Raw genomic sequence first — 12,799 nt, forward strand, 5'->3', positions numbered from 1 at the left:
TGGTAATAGGTAACAAATCAAAATTAATTCCTGGGTTTCAGTCATTTATTGTCTTTATTTATCGATTAAAATACGTTTCGGTGTATTTTTCCACCATCATCACTTTTTGGTGTAATCAGTAATCAGTAAAAACTGATGATGGTGGAAAAATACACCGAAACGTATTTTAATTGATAAATAAAGACAATAAATGACTGAAACCCAGGAATTAATTTTGATTTGGAATTGAAACACAGTAAGAAAAGTATATACAATGAAAGGTAATAGGTAACGGAAGCAATTTAAATCTTCAAATATGTTTTTAATTGCGGTTGATTTCGTAAACTCGTCAAAGTCCTAATGTTGGTTTGATTAGGGCCAATTAAGGGATTACATCTTTCCATATTTTATTTGCTTTAGACACTCAATGGTCCTGATCCTTTAAAATTTGCTTTAAATGGATTGTTAATTGTGTTTGTCTTTACTCTGTTTGCCAACAGCACGTGTTTGAAGCTTTCAGCTTTCTGAATATGATATAAACTGAAATTTTAGTAATACACTGGTGATGAATTGTATTAAAAAATCACTAAACATTTACGTTAAACGTGACATATTGCCGCACTAAAGGGGCTATATTTTGCTTTTTTAATGGGTTTGAATCAACTTTCGCAAAAAGCGGATAAGGCATCACAGGGCACCAGTAAAGCAATGTTTTCTCTAATCTTTCTCTCTCGCTTTAATATAGTTCACGCTATTTGCAATTTTTAGTGCAAAAGGTTGCTTTTCTTTTTTCAGCCCATGTGGAGGCAAATTGCTAATCTAGCCTTTATGTTTTAAATTATATATAGAATTGTCGAAAAACTTCACATTGTTGCAAGTGACCGCGCTAATGAACTACAGTCCTCTTTATTTGATACCACAAGCGCCAAATCTCCATTGATTTTCCGATTTTATTGCTAAGAGAATTTTGGAAACACATTACAAATTTACAAACTTGAGAACTTTTAAACTGACTTGAGCTTTGAAGTAAAGCCCAGGCCGCGTTTGTAATAAAGGAGTGAACTATTTGTTCAAATACAGAACTTAGAAAGTTCGTTCTGGAAAAGCGACCTGCAAGCAAACCAAAAGTTTGCTCCCTATTTCGTTCTAGTCTTTCACTCGATATCCTATTACCCACTGTGAACAATTCGAAACTTTCACCAAATCGCCAACTAGCGTGAATGTTCTTCGATAAGTTACTCTAGCCAGAAAATTTATTATTCAAACATCTGCACGAAACCTACGTTTGTGCTGCACTCAACATGTTAAGAGGATATTCACCTACATGCATTTTGTTTAAATACCTAGAAGTTAGTGGGGCATCCACGTGCAAAATGCAGCCACGTATGTGACACACTTTGTAGACCGTTTCTTCGACAAATATTTGCTGAAATTGAGTAGCTGATTCAATGATTCTGTTTCAGCAATAACATTTTTAGAGATGCTCGATTGAAAACTGATCGGTTGATGTGGGGAACTGAAAAGCTGAAGGTAGTCAGTTAATGAGAATATATTCAAAGATTCTGCTAGTTCATTATAAAACTTGATTGGGAATGTTTAAGTTGTCTGTTGGATAAAGCTTGTTTGATAATGCTAGTTCGCTCGTCGATCTACGCAAAGAAGGAGATTCAATCAAAATTTCCTGTTGGAACTCGATAAAAATTCCACTGCTTAGCTCAAACCCGAAGATTTGTCAGTGTTTAGCAAAAACTGTTGATTTTCCTCATCTGCAGGTCTTCAGCTATTGCCGGTCAGAAACCTCGGTTAGTCACCCTTAGCCCAGTGAACTTCTTTGGCCACTTGCACACTGACCGCACAGCCGCGGTTCTTCTAGGTCGGCAATCCTGCGAAGCCCTAAAGGTCAAAATGACACAGAGGCAATGCGAAACAATAAATAAATTACAGCCTTTCTTTATTCGTCGAGTATAGTCAATATTGTAATGAAGTCAACGAGGACCAGGCAGGCTTGACTAGTAGGGGTTTAGTTGGGTTCAAAATCGTCATCTGATAACACAGTTTTTAAGCCGGCACTCAGATGATTTAGATGATCTTAATGTGGTCACTGGCTGAATGTTGAATTTACCTTCTGGTTCTATTACTTGCGTTTGCCGCTTTTTGAGTTACAGTATTTTTTTGCATAATCTACTAAGGAGTTTCATATTTATTTGTCCACATAACTCTGAGCTGCAGAATACCCAAACTGCAAAATTTGTCAACATTTCGGGTTTTTCCTCGGTTTTTTCATTTTCCCTACTCGCTGATTTCTAAAATATTTTCCTTTATTTCCCGACACGGAATATTGCAACTGAACTAATTCATTTTAAAACATTCATTGGATAAATTGAAGACCACCCGAGGTACATACAAAATACTTTCCTAATGTACAGTGGCTCACTAGATTCAACCCAAAGTTGCATTTTTCGAATGGAATATTCTGTATATTATTATGCTATTAGTGTTTAGGATCGAAATACATGTGAGTTCTATTAAGGTTTATCTTACTTAATACTTAAGGTTTCAGAGATATTTGCAGTTTTGTAAAAATAAAGACCCTTGCTCTCATTTTGAATTTCTAATTCAAATTCTGCTTGGCGGTACCAATAGACGCAGTTGTGTGTTGTGTGATAAATGGATAACAATTGGGCATGCAAGACATGCCAGGAGTCGCAAAATTGAGTTCAAACAATTGAACAATTTGTTCGGCAATAACTTGCCTAATTACATTAAACTTTGAACATTGTATTATAAAGGTTCCATATCAAGGATTCAGATCTTTGCTCGCGGAGGCCAGCTTCAACAAGCGCTTCTTCCAATCGAGTTCTTCCTGTTAAAAATAAAGATTTAAAAATGTACTTTGCCATGAAAAAGTGCTTCCGCTCCCCTCATTTGAAACCGCATGGGCGCTCTAATGTCTAAATGAATATCTCCGAATAACATTGAAAGCTGATTCATTAAAAAATCTGAAAAACTTCTTCCTTAAATGTCGTTGGAAAAGTTAAGGGCCAATTAAATAATTTTTCATTATATCGTTCCACGCATTTACTGACCACTTGGGCTGATTTTGGATGGTTCTAAATTGATGCGGGTTGGAATCTGAGTGATAATGGAAATTGCACCTAAATTTGTCATCAATTATTGGTGCATTCGTCAGAAAACCAAACTTTATTAAAAAGTTGTCGTTGTCTGCAGTTTTTTCTAAAACCCAGAAGTTTTTGGTCGTGGTAACCATGTTCATGCAGAACCCTTCAAGCACTTGTTTCATTGATATTATTTCAAGCAATTTGGTGTTTCCGTAATTGCAGATTTTCAAAGTAAAACTCTGAATTTGTTGCTTCAGTATAACTGCTGCTCAATGATTTTCCATATGCAACACTCCCGGTTTGCTGTCTTTGGAATCACTCCTGGCAGGAAATCTTCCAATGTACATTAAAAATCAACTTTCAATTAATACAACATTAGACAGTGATTATCGATATTATGGTAATAACAACGATCTGTTTGGAAGTCAAAATTAAGTCGAAAGTTTATCTGCTGGGCAGCGTCATTTCTAAGGTGTTGTTATCTAGATGGCTATTTAATCAGGTATCAAGGTCCAAGTCCCTTAATTCTAATAAAGAGTTTCAAAGACATTCTCTCTGAATAAAAATCATATAAATTCAATCTGATTCAAAGCCAACTTTCATTTTTATGCTCGTTTTGCATAGAGGATGTCTGCATAGAAGCGGAAGATATGAAAAATGATTAAATTTGAAAATATCGGCACGAATCCTGAAAGTATGCGAGTTCCATAAAACCGTGAAGAGTTAGTTACAGGATACCTCTATAGTATTTAATAGAAATTTTGCATCTGTTTCTGTCATAAAGTACAGGGTGTTCAATTTAAATAAGCCGGTTATTACCATTTAAAACCTGCAGTTGTTTGAGCAAAAATTAGGACATCCCCATCATGTTTTAGTCGATTTTTCCTATTAATTTGGTACAAAACGGCATCAATTATTTGCCTCAGGATAGAATTTCGTATGGAAATTCGAAAAGGGTGAAAATATCTCAGCAACCGTAAGCGTTAAGTAAGGTAAACAGGATTAAATGGTTTAGCCGCAATCTTCCTTATCCTATGATTTGAAAAACCCTGTAGAATCGAGTTATTGCTGCCGGAAGACTCTTCTCCTCATCAGTGATTGGAATGTTTATTGGCGTTCATATTAATTAGATGTTCGAATGACACCCGAACTGATACTTTCACCTGTTTGGTAAGTTCGAAAATCCTGCCCAATTTTGAAAGGTAGCAGTGAACTTTAACAGCCGCAAGCAGGGTCAAGCTCACGATCCGGCAACAAGGGCAATGTCGTTATGTCGACATACCAATTGTGGAATTAATTTGCAGGAAATTTGGCAATATCGCCGGCCAGGCCGTCAAGTCGACCTGACCTACATCCACCGAACCAGGAAATAAAGCGTCGCGATGTCGTGATCTGCGATCAGCAGCAGCAGCAGGAGCAGCAGCGCCGCAGAAAGTCGTCGAACCTGAGGATCAGCTGAAGCCGGGGCCATTGACATCGCTTCTCGCGATCGACAACTAGGTCTCCGATTCTTTGTTATGGTCATGCAAATCTAAGAATTCTCACATCAGTTCAAGATTCTCCGCAATCTTGGGAAACGTTCAGCAATTCCGAATTCTCCAAACGGGCTGCTGGTTAAGTTTGATGTTGAGGGCCGTTCTCAGCTCTTTCCTTTCAACTAGTCCAGTTCGATTATTTGCAGCTTTACCTCGGGCCTGTACGTTTTTCCAGCCTTAAAAAGGGTCTCTGGACATCCTCTATTTCATTTACATAATTCTTTGCATCTTCCAATTAGTCCTAGATACAATACGCCCTAATCCTCACCAGCTTAGCCGAATCATAAATCTATTATGTTTAGTGTTTACCTATGTACGTACGATCATATGCAATTTGAAGCATTCTTCAACTATTCAATCATCCTGGAGATTAATTGTCTTGCTGCTCCATGATTAGATTGATTACCTTCAAATAACTACCAGAAACAAAAAATTCTGAAGTTGAAAACTTCGGGCCTGTTAAAGTGGTGCGAAAGATTCAACAACAAGAAATTATGAGGTTGGTCTGCCAGCATTTATTTGTTTTCGCTTTTAATAATACAAAGGGCTTGACGAATCGTAATTTACGAGTTTATTGCTCCTTCGCATAATCGCAAGGTCAACTGGGGAAAAACAGAAAGGTTTTGGAACTTTTGGAAGACCCACATTAACAAATCTATTAAAAAGTCAAACAATAAATACGGGTCGACTGCTGTGTGCTATTCTATTCATCGGAGCACAGCAGGTATACAGATTTTTTTTCGAACTAGTGTAGTTACGACGAAAGTCAAATGGACAAAGAATTGTGGCTTTGAATGATTTACTCGAAACTAATTTCATTTTCCTAAAATTTGACAGCTGCCAAGAAATATTTGGGAAAACCTTATTTATAGTAGATTTTAAAATTCCTCCTAGTTCCGTTGATATTAATTGGACAGGAAAACATGAAACAGAAAACTTGTAGGAAAATTGAATTCCAAACAAAATGACATAAGACGTTTCTCCAAAACAACTGTCATTTGTGACATATGTCATAAGTTTGTATGACATATGACAAAAAGTCCAGCATTATTATCAATACCACAATAATTTCAAATGCTCTAACAAAAGCTCCTTTAAGTGCATTTAAATTGGAATACGTATTTGTTTTTGTAAATTGTGTTTTTGACGGCTCCCACAAAAATAAATCCAAACGTGAAAGATCCGGTGATTGAGGTGGCCATAAAATAGGCCGTTTCGTGCAATCGAAACCCCAGGAAATGTTACGTCCACAACATACCTCTCAAAATAGTAATCAGAGGCTCGTCTAGGATTTTTATCACATCAAATGTAGGTTTCAATCATGTCGCACTTTTCTTGATTGGAATAATTCATTTTTACAATAAAACTAACTTAGATTTCCCAGTTGAATTTAACCTTGAATGTCAAAAATTGAAAGATGTTGTAATTATTAGTTGCTATGGAAACAATGCTATGTCTTATACTATTTTCCATAAGATACTTAGGTTAAGTCAATACTAAATTGAAAAAGTACTTATAAATTGTTCACATACACTATATTTTCGAAAAAATCTTAACGATGTGATATATCACAGAAACAGTAATAAAATGCTCTATTCGGTAAAGCAGTATGGCTGTCATTTAAAAAACTCAAATTTGTGTCATATGTCAAAAATGACATTTTGCTGATAGCTCGGTTTCTGCATTTCCTTGACTTTTAACAAATATTCCTAAGGATCAGTATAAACGCATTCGGCCCACTTAGATCATCAATTTAGACGTGACGTGCAAAAAATTGTGACCCGACCCGAAATGTCCAACAATTCGCTAAGTAATCGTTGGACTTGCGATTTTTAACATACATTTATCTTTCTACCGGGGACCTACTTTCGAACGAAGAAGTGTGCAAAAGTTATTAGCGAAAGCAGTGGACGTCAATACCTTCGCTTTTTGCGAACTGGCCTCATTTTTTTCTCCATTGTTTACCTTTCAAGTACGTATTTAACTAATGATTAATAGCTTTAATTCTTAACCCGAATTTGAAACTTTAGAGACCTGAAAACGAAAACACCTAATAGGTTTTGTGCACATGGACTGATTGTGTCTACGTTAAACAGAGATTTATTTCAATGCAAGTGGATAATTTGCAAAAAGGAAGATCGAAATAACTTGGGGCAGCTTTTGTTCGTTTTTTTCTTATATTGGATTCTGCAATTATTGACCTGAATATACACAATTTTATAGAATGTGGCTAAACGACGATTACAGGCCATTTTATGATCAGGCATAAAAGTGGAACCTCCATACATAGCGATAATAAGATCACGTATAATGGCAACATTACTTTGATTTTGTGATGGCCCATTTACATAAAACTGAGATTTAATCGAAACATTAACCTTTCATTTGATTTTAAGAGGCCTTTTAACAAATCATACCAATGAAGTTGATGCTCACTTACTGTAGTAATTGCTTGCGATTTGAAAATCTATTTATTTTTGCAAGATTTCGCAAAGAATTTCCATTTAATATATATCTTCATTTAAAAGATATAAATTCTAAACTTTTTAAAGCTTTGGCCTTAAGCCAGTTTTCTTTAATTAATAATCATTACTCTACACTTTTCGGGAGCATCTGCTTACAATGCGACAAATCGCCGGTATTAAACTCGAGTTTTTCATGGAAAAAACAGCAGTTAATAATTTATTGACATTGGCCAAGTGTATTTTAATTGAAAAAACAACGATCGTTACTGTCAATGGGAGCTCATTAAAATTTATTAAATAATAAGCCAGTATATGGTCACCTGTAAACTAACATTATCGTTGATATTGATATAAATTACAAGTTATTTTATAAAATGACGATTTTTGAGCATTATACTTCAGTTTTACGAGGCAGGTATATGAGCTAAGGGCAGAGCTAATAACAACATACCAACCACTTACATACAGACTCTTATTCGTAAGAATTCTTCGATTTCTTTCAAAACATCTAATTTTTAATGTTTAATTGCATGTGCTTTATTATAATTTTACTTTCGTTTAATTATATAAAACTTTGCCTCGATTCAAAACTGTTGACTTTTGTAAATGGCATTACATTTCCGGATATAGATTGCCTTTTATAGATGAAAGTGTTCTAAGAATTTGTAAGTTGCAGTCTCCATAACGTACAATTTCAAGCGCCATATGGTTTCCGCTAAATGCCGCTAAAATATGTTTTCTAGTTTTCTTTATTCGACCTTAATTGTAGTCATCCAGCTACCACATAATAACAACAACAATAAAAAGCTAGCAATAGTAAACACTTCAATACGTTTGAGAAATTATGTGAAAGTGCGGAAATGCGATGAAAGTTGCGACTGTTTGCATGATTTGAGGCTTTTTTCAGCAGTGTGGCAAAAAACTAGTAATCAAGGAAACGAATTTCCTTTTCAGTCGATCTGTTGTTACTTAAAGCAAAATTACAGTTAGTTAGTTATACGGGAAAATTACCATGGTGGAACGAAATCTCTACTAGACACATTATCAGTGCCCATGTAAAATTAAACCGATTTTCGATCAATGACTGTGTTCTAAGTGAACCAGTACGGAACCAATATGGATTATTTATAGCAAAACAGGAAACTTTTAGGTCAGCACTGAAACTGTTTATTTAAATATTAGCGCCGTTATTAAGGAAGAGAGGCACTCGACTAACTAGGACACTAAATTATGGTTTATTGTCATTTCTTATGTACAGTCCATTATTCTTTTATTAGTTGAGTAAACGGTACCTACTTTCGCGTACTAATTGAAATGGTACACCATAAGAAAAGTCTATAATAATAATAAACGAAAAGTTTGGCACGAGTTTAATGGTTTCTTGATGACCTGCTTTTTTAAACAAATTCTGTTTCATTAGGAAACCCTAATTGAATATGTCTGACTATGGAATGAAAGCAACATTGTTTGTTATATTTTTGGCTATTGGGAATTTGCATTAATACTTGGAAGAGGCAGTTTTTGCATATCTCTTGATGCTTATTAAAGTTAAATATGTGACAAAGCAATTTACGTGGATGGAAAAGTCGCTCTTGAAATGAGCGTTATTTCTAGCTTGATTTCTTGCAGCGTTTTCATCTTGGGAATGGGTTTTTGTTTCCCATTGAAGGTTCCACTTTGACATATTTGAGTTAGAATTTTTGTAGTTGGAGAAACCACTGCTTCCTCTCATAACGCCTATTTTATGTAAGCTCTTGCTGTCGAGTCGTTGATGAGTTTCTACTATTTAGACATCAATGAAAACATATGAAACTACTTTATTTAGCACCATTTGATCAGCACGTTGAAAAATATCCCGAATTTTCACGTGTTTGGTTACATTGTCTACTTTTCAGGGCAATCGTCAAGCTGTTTGCAGTAAAATTGTCCAAAAGTAGCCCACATTTTGGCATGGTCAATTACGTGCTCAAAATCGCGGAATGAATGGCTGAAATGTCGCTCGGACAATATGTAAAGGCATCTGGATATCAACTCTTCATTTTCAGCAGACGCCGCTAGTTCTTACGCATTAATCCTTTATGAAAGATGGACACACACCTTGCTGACCCTTCGTCAGACCAATTAGTCCAAGCCTTTCACTTCATAGATTCGTCATAATCCCTCATTGACCGTCCTTTAGTGGTCAGCTTCAAGCTGTATTCGTCTTTATAAAACTATTTGTTAGCGGCTTTTTGGTGGGCCTTTGAGAGGCTCGTGGACATTCACATAAAGAAATAAGCGATTTCGTTTTGAAAATAGAATTGTTAGAAAGCAGATGTTTATCGCGGCTTATTGAGCGTGACCATTGAAAACTTCAAAATGTTTTCTGGCAGAATGCTTAAAATGAAAAATTAACTTTAAACCAGCAGGATTAATGATATTTTCACACTGTTTACCGGTAGTTGGTTAATTTGATCAGATTTTGGTTAAAAAAGTTGAGATGTTTTGGAACGTGATTATGATGACATGTTTTTTTAACAAACACTGTAAACGTTGCTTGTTGAAAGGCGGGTGCCGCTCGAAGGGAAACTTGAAAAATGGGTACTTTGAAATATTTTCTGAACCATTTGCCCACAAATTATAAACCTTTGCACTTTGTAAGAAGTAATAAAACTTTTCTTTTAGTTAAACAGGTTAAAATATTATAGCCTGCATAGTACATCTTCAGGAAATATTTATGTAGTTATTTCCGGAGTATCTGAGTGCTCGATCTTAATGGCTTGATCTAAGACTGATGGATTTATTTTTGCTGAGAACTGGTCTATTTGATGTTAATCATTTGATTCAACACGGCAAATGTACAATCGTTTCTAGGTTTATCATACAGATATGTTGCGTAACATTAGGAACTATTTTACAAAAGGTAAAAATTCATGTTTAATGCTGACTTTTAAAAAATCTACACTGCAAATATTTCTCTGCTTCAAACAGTTATTCTATATATTTTTTTTCGTTTGGTACTGTCTTGACATCTTTCTCTGTAAAGTGTTTTTCTATACCTCTAATTGCTATTCAGAAATATTAGGCCAAATGCATATGTTGTCATCTACCTAATATATTAAGAAAGATGAGTACGTTTGGTATAAGCTGGATATGCAATAACCAAGTTGAAAACGTATCGTCTTCAGAGAATTCAATTTAATTTTCAGACAATTCAATTTTGGGAAATTGCAAAGAAGTTGAAAGACAGTAAATAAAACTTGTACAAATTGAGCCAACTAGGAACTTTTGTACGGAAGACGTTTTTAAACTCGACTTGTTGCATTTTTCATTGAACTGCCAAACTGCATTATTCATACAGGCTTTATTTATCTAATTTGTCGTCTGTGTTGCAACAGAATTTTGAAAAAATATCAAAACTTTCTTGAGGTCGTACTAGAATGCAAGACATTTGAGAGTAAATGATAATGACTTGGGACTGAAGGTGGTTTTTTGTCGATTTTTACTGCTCATTTACAGGAAGTAAACGTTAGACCGGATGATGAAGACAAAAAAAATATTTCCAAGTTAAAAATAAGGCGATTTTTCCTGGTTGTTTGGGACATATTTTAACATTTCGTTTTCTTACTGGTGCCGAGAAAATCGGAAGATCCGAGCTTGCTTGGCAATGAGATACATTTTGTTCTTAACAGGACAAATGAGTACTAATTGCTCATCGTTGGGAAAGACTTAGGGTCCAGCTTAAAAATTACTGCGGAACTTAAAAATGTCTTAAATGTACTCAACTGCTGCTGTTGGTTTGAATGCAGTGTTTCTGCTGATATCAGTAGGCCCATGCCCAGAACACATTTTATGTTTTCTGTTGACTTTCGTGAAAGAATGTTAAAAGGTAGTGCCATATGTGTTGGGAGTGAGAACCACGTAGGTAAACTTTTCAATTTCAATGACTACTTTACAACTTAGCGATGGTTACGCACTACGATATCGATGGTGTTGAATGGACTTGAAATAATATTATTTTGACTGCTTTGGAGTGGAATCACAGATCCATTAGGGTTTTTCCTTTCCCCTTGGCTCTCTGAGCAGATACCCAGAAGTTGAAAACTGTTACTATGCAACAGTAAGCTAGCGAGGCTTCCTGGTTAAAAAGCGAGTGGTTTTTCTTCAAATAACTGTACCCAAATGAAATGAAACGCCACTAGACAACAGCTAATTATTTTTGGTGTATTTCGGTGAGCACAATGTTTCCGGCACTTCTTTTGCAACTCTCCTCAGGATCTGTCCGGTACTCCGGCCACGAAATAAGTAAACGACCGAAGTGCGGAGGTCTTTGACCGTCAGTCGCCCTGACCCACTAACTTTGCTAAGGTCGATGATCTGCCATTCTAGTTTCGCGGTGGCGGTAAAAACCGCCAAAAGGGGCGGCAAATGCCGCCTTTTATAACGCGAAGAAGGAAGTCGGGCCGTGAGAACGCCATCCACTGCCATATGAGGCTGCTGGCGTGCCATGCCGGACCAGCTTGTAAATGCGGAAGACAGATGTATCTTAATTCTAAAAACATATTAGAAAAGCAGTTGATTTTTTCCTCATTTCGAGTGCTCTCTATTTAATTTGGTGCGGATTTTTTTAATAATTGCCATTCACGTCCATCGATTTGATCCATACAAATATTTAAATGTGTGTTTAATACAGTTTTAGGAAAGGAAATCAGTACATTTGCGTTTCCTTCAATTTCGCCATAGTGATCTTGGTGACTATAATTGCGCTTCTTTTTGAAAAAAATTAATCTAATTATTTCCATTATGTCCGTGGCAATCTAAATTCAAACAGAAAATAGCGGAATGCATGGAATGCTGATAACTGGCATGGAATATTATCTACCTCAGATCAGTCGGTGATGAAATGAAATGAAAGCAAAACCACATAACATAAATTATTTTCAGCTGCTCAACTACTACTTTCTTCTACTAAAATATATTTCACACTGGTGCAGAATATGAAATGTGGATGCATACTATAGATGCTACGATTTTCAAAATTCAAAGCCACGTTCCGGACCCAAACACAACTTATTCTATTGCTGTTGTATCGATCAAGAAACTTATTTAAAGAGACGCTTATATTTGGACGCAGCCTATGATTTCCGCCTATTAAGGGCGAGCGAGAAACAAGCAAGCAACAAGAAACAAACGATCCTTCAGCCTTAAATTTTCCTTAAATATTGTAGGAAAATGATTCTTCTCTCTAAAAGCTTGTCGTTTTAACGCTGATTTTTACTTTTGCTGGACACTATTCTTTCTCTCATTTCTATCTAAAGGGACACTTAACGGAAATTTTCAGAATTTAATGACACCATGGAACACAAAATAAGCAAACATAATTTTGTTTGGATTTACCAAGAGTTAACTGCTCTAGAGGCCACGATTGTCAAGCAGTTGTCACCAACCTGGGATTTCCTTGTATGAAGGGCGACTGAATTCAACAACAGAAAACGGTCCTCCAGGCCTTAAAGTTTTCTCCAAAAGTTTGTCGATGTGCTTTTAATTTTTAATTTCGGTTGCTGATTAATCTCATTTTTCACTAAAGGGGCATTTAATGACAACTTTCACGATTTTCAAGCTGTAGCCTTAAAATTTGTTTAAATATTGTCGGATTAAAATATTTTCTCCAAATGTTTATGGATTTGTCTTTAATTTTTCATTTCCCTTGCTGATTTTTACT

This window comes from Dendroctonus ponderosae, unplaced genomic scaffold, assembly GCF_020466585.1.
Source record: "Dendroctonus ponderosae isolate FM_Combo_2020 unplaced genomic scaffold, Dpon_F_20191213v2 Dpon_F_20191213_5, whole genome shotgun sequence".
Taxonomy (NCBI): domain Eukaryota; kingdom Metazoa; phylum Arthropoda; class Insecta; order Coleoptera; family Curculionidae; genus Dendroctonus; species Dendroctonus ponderosae.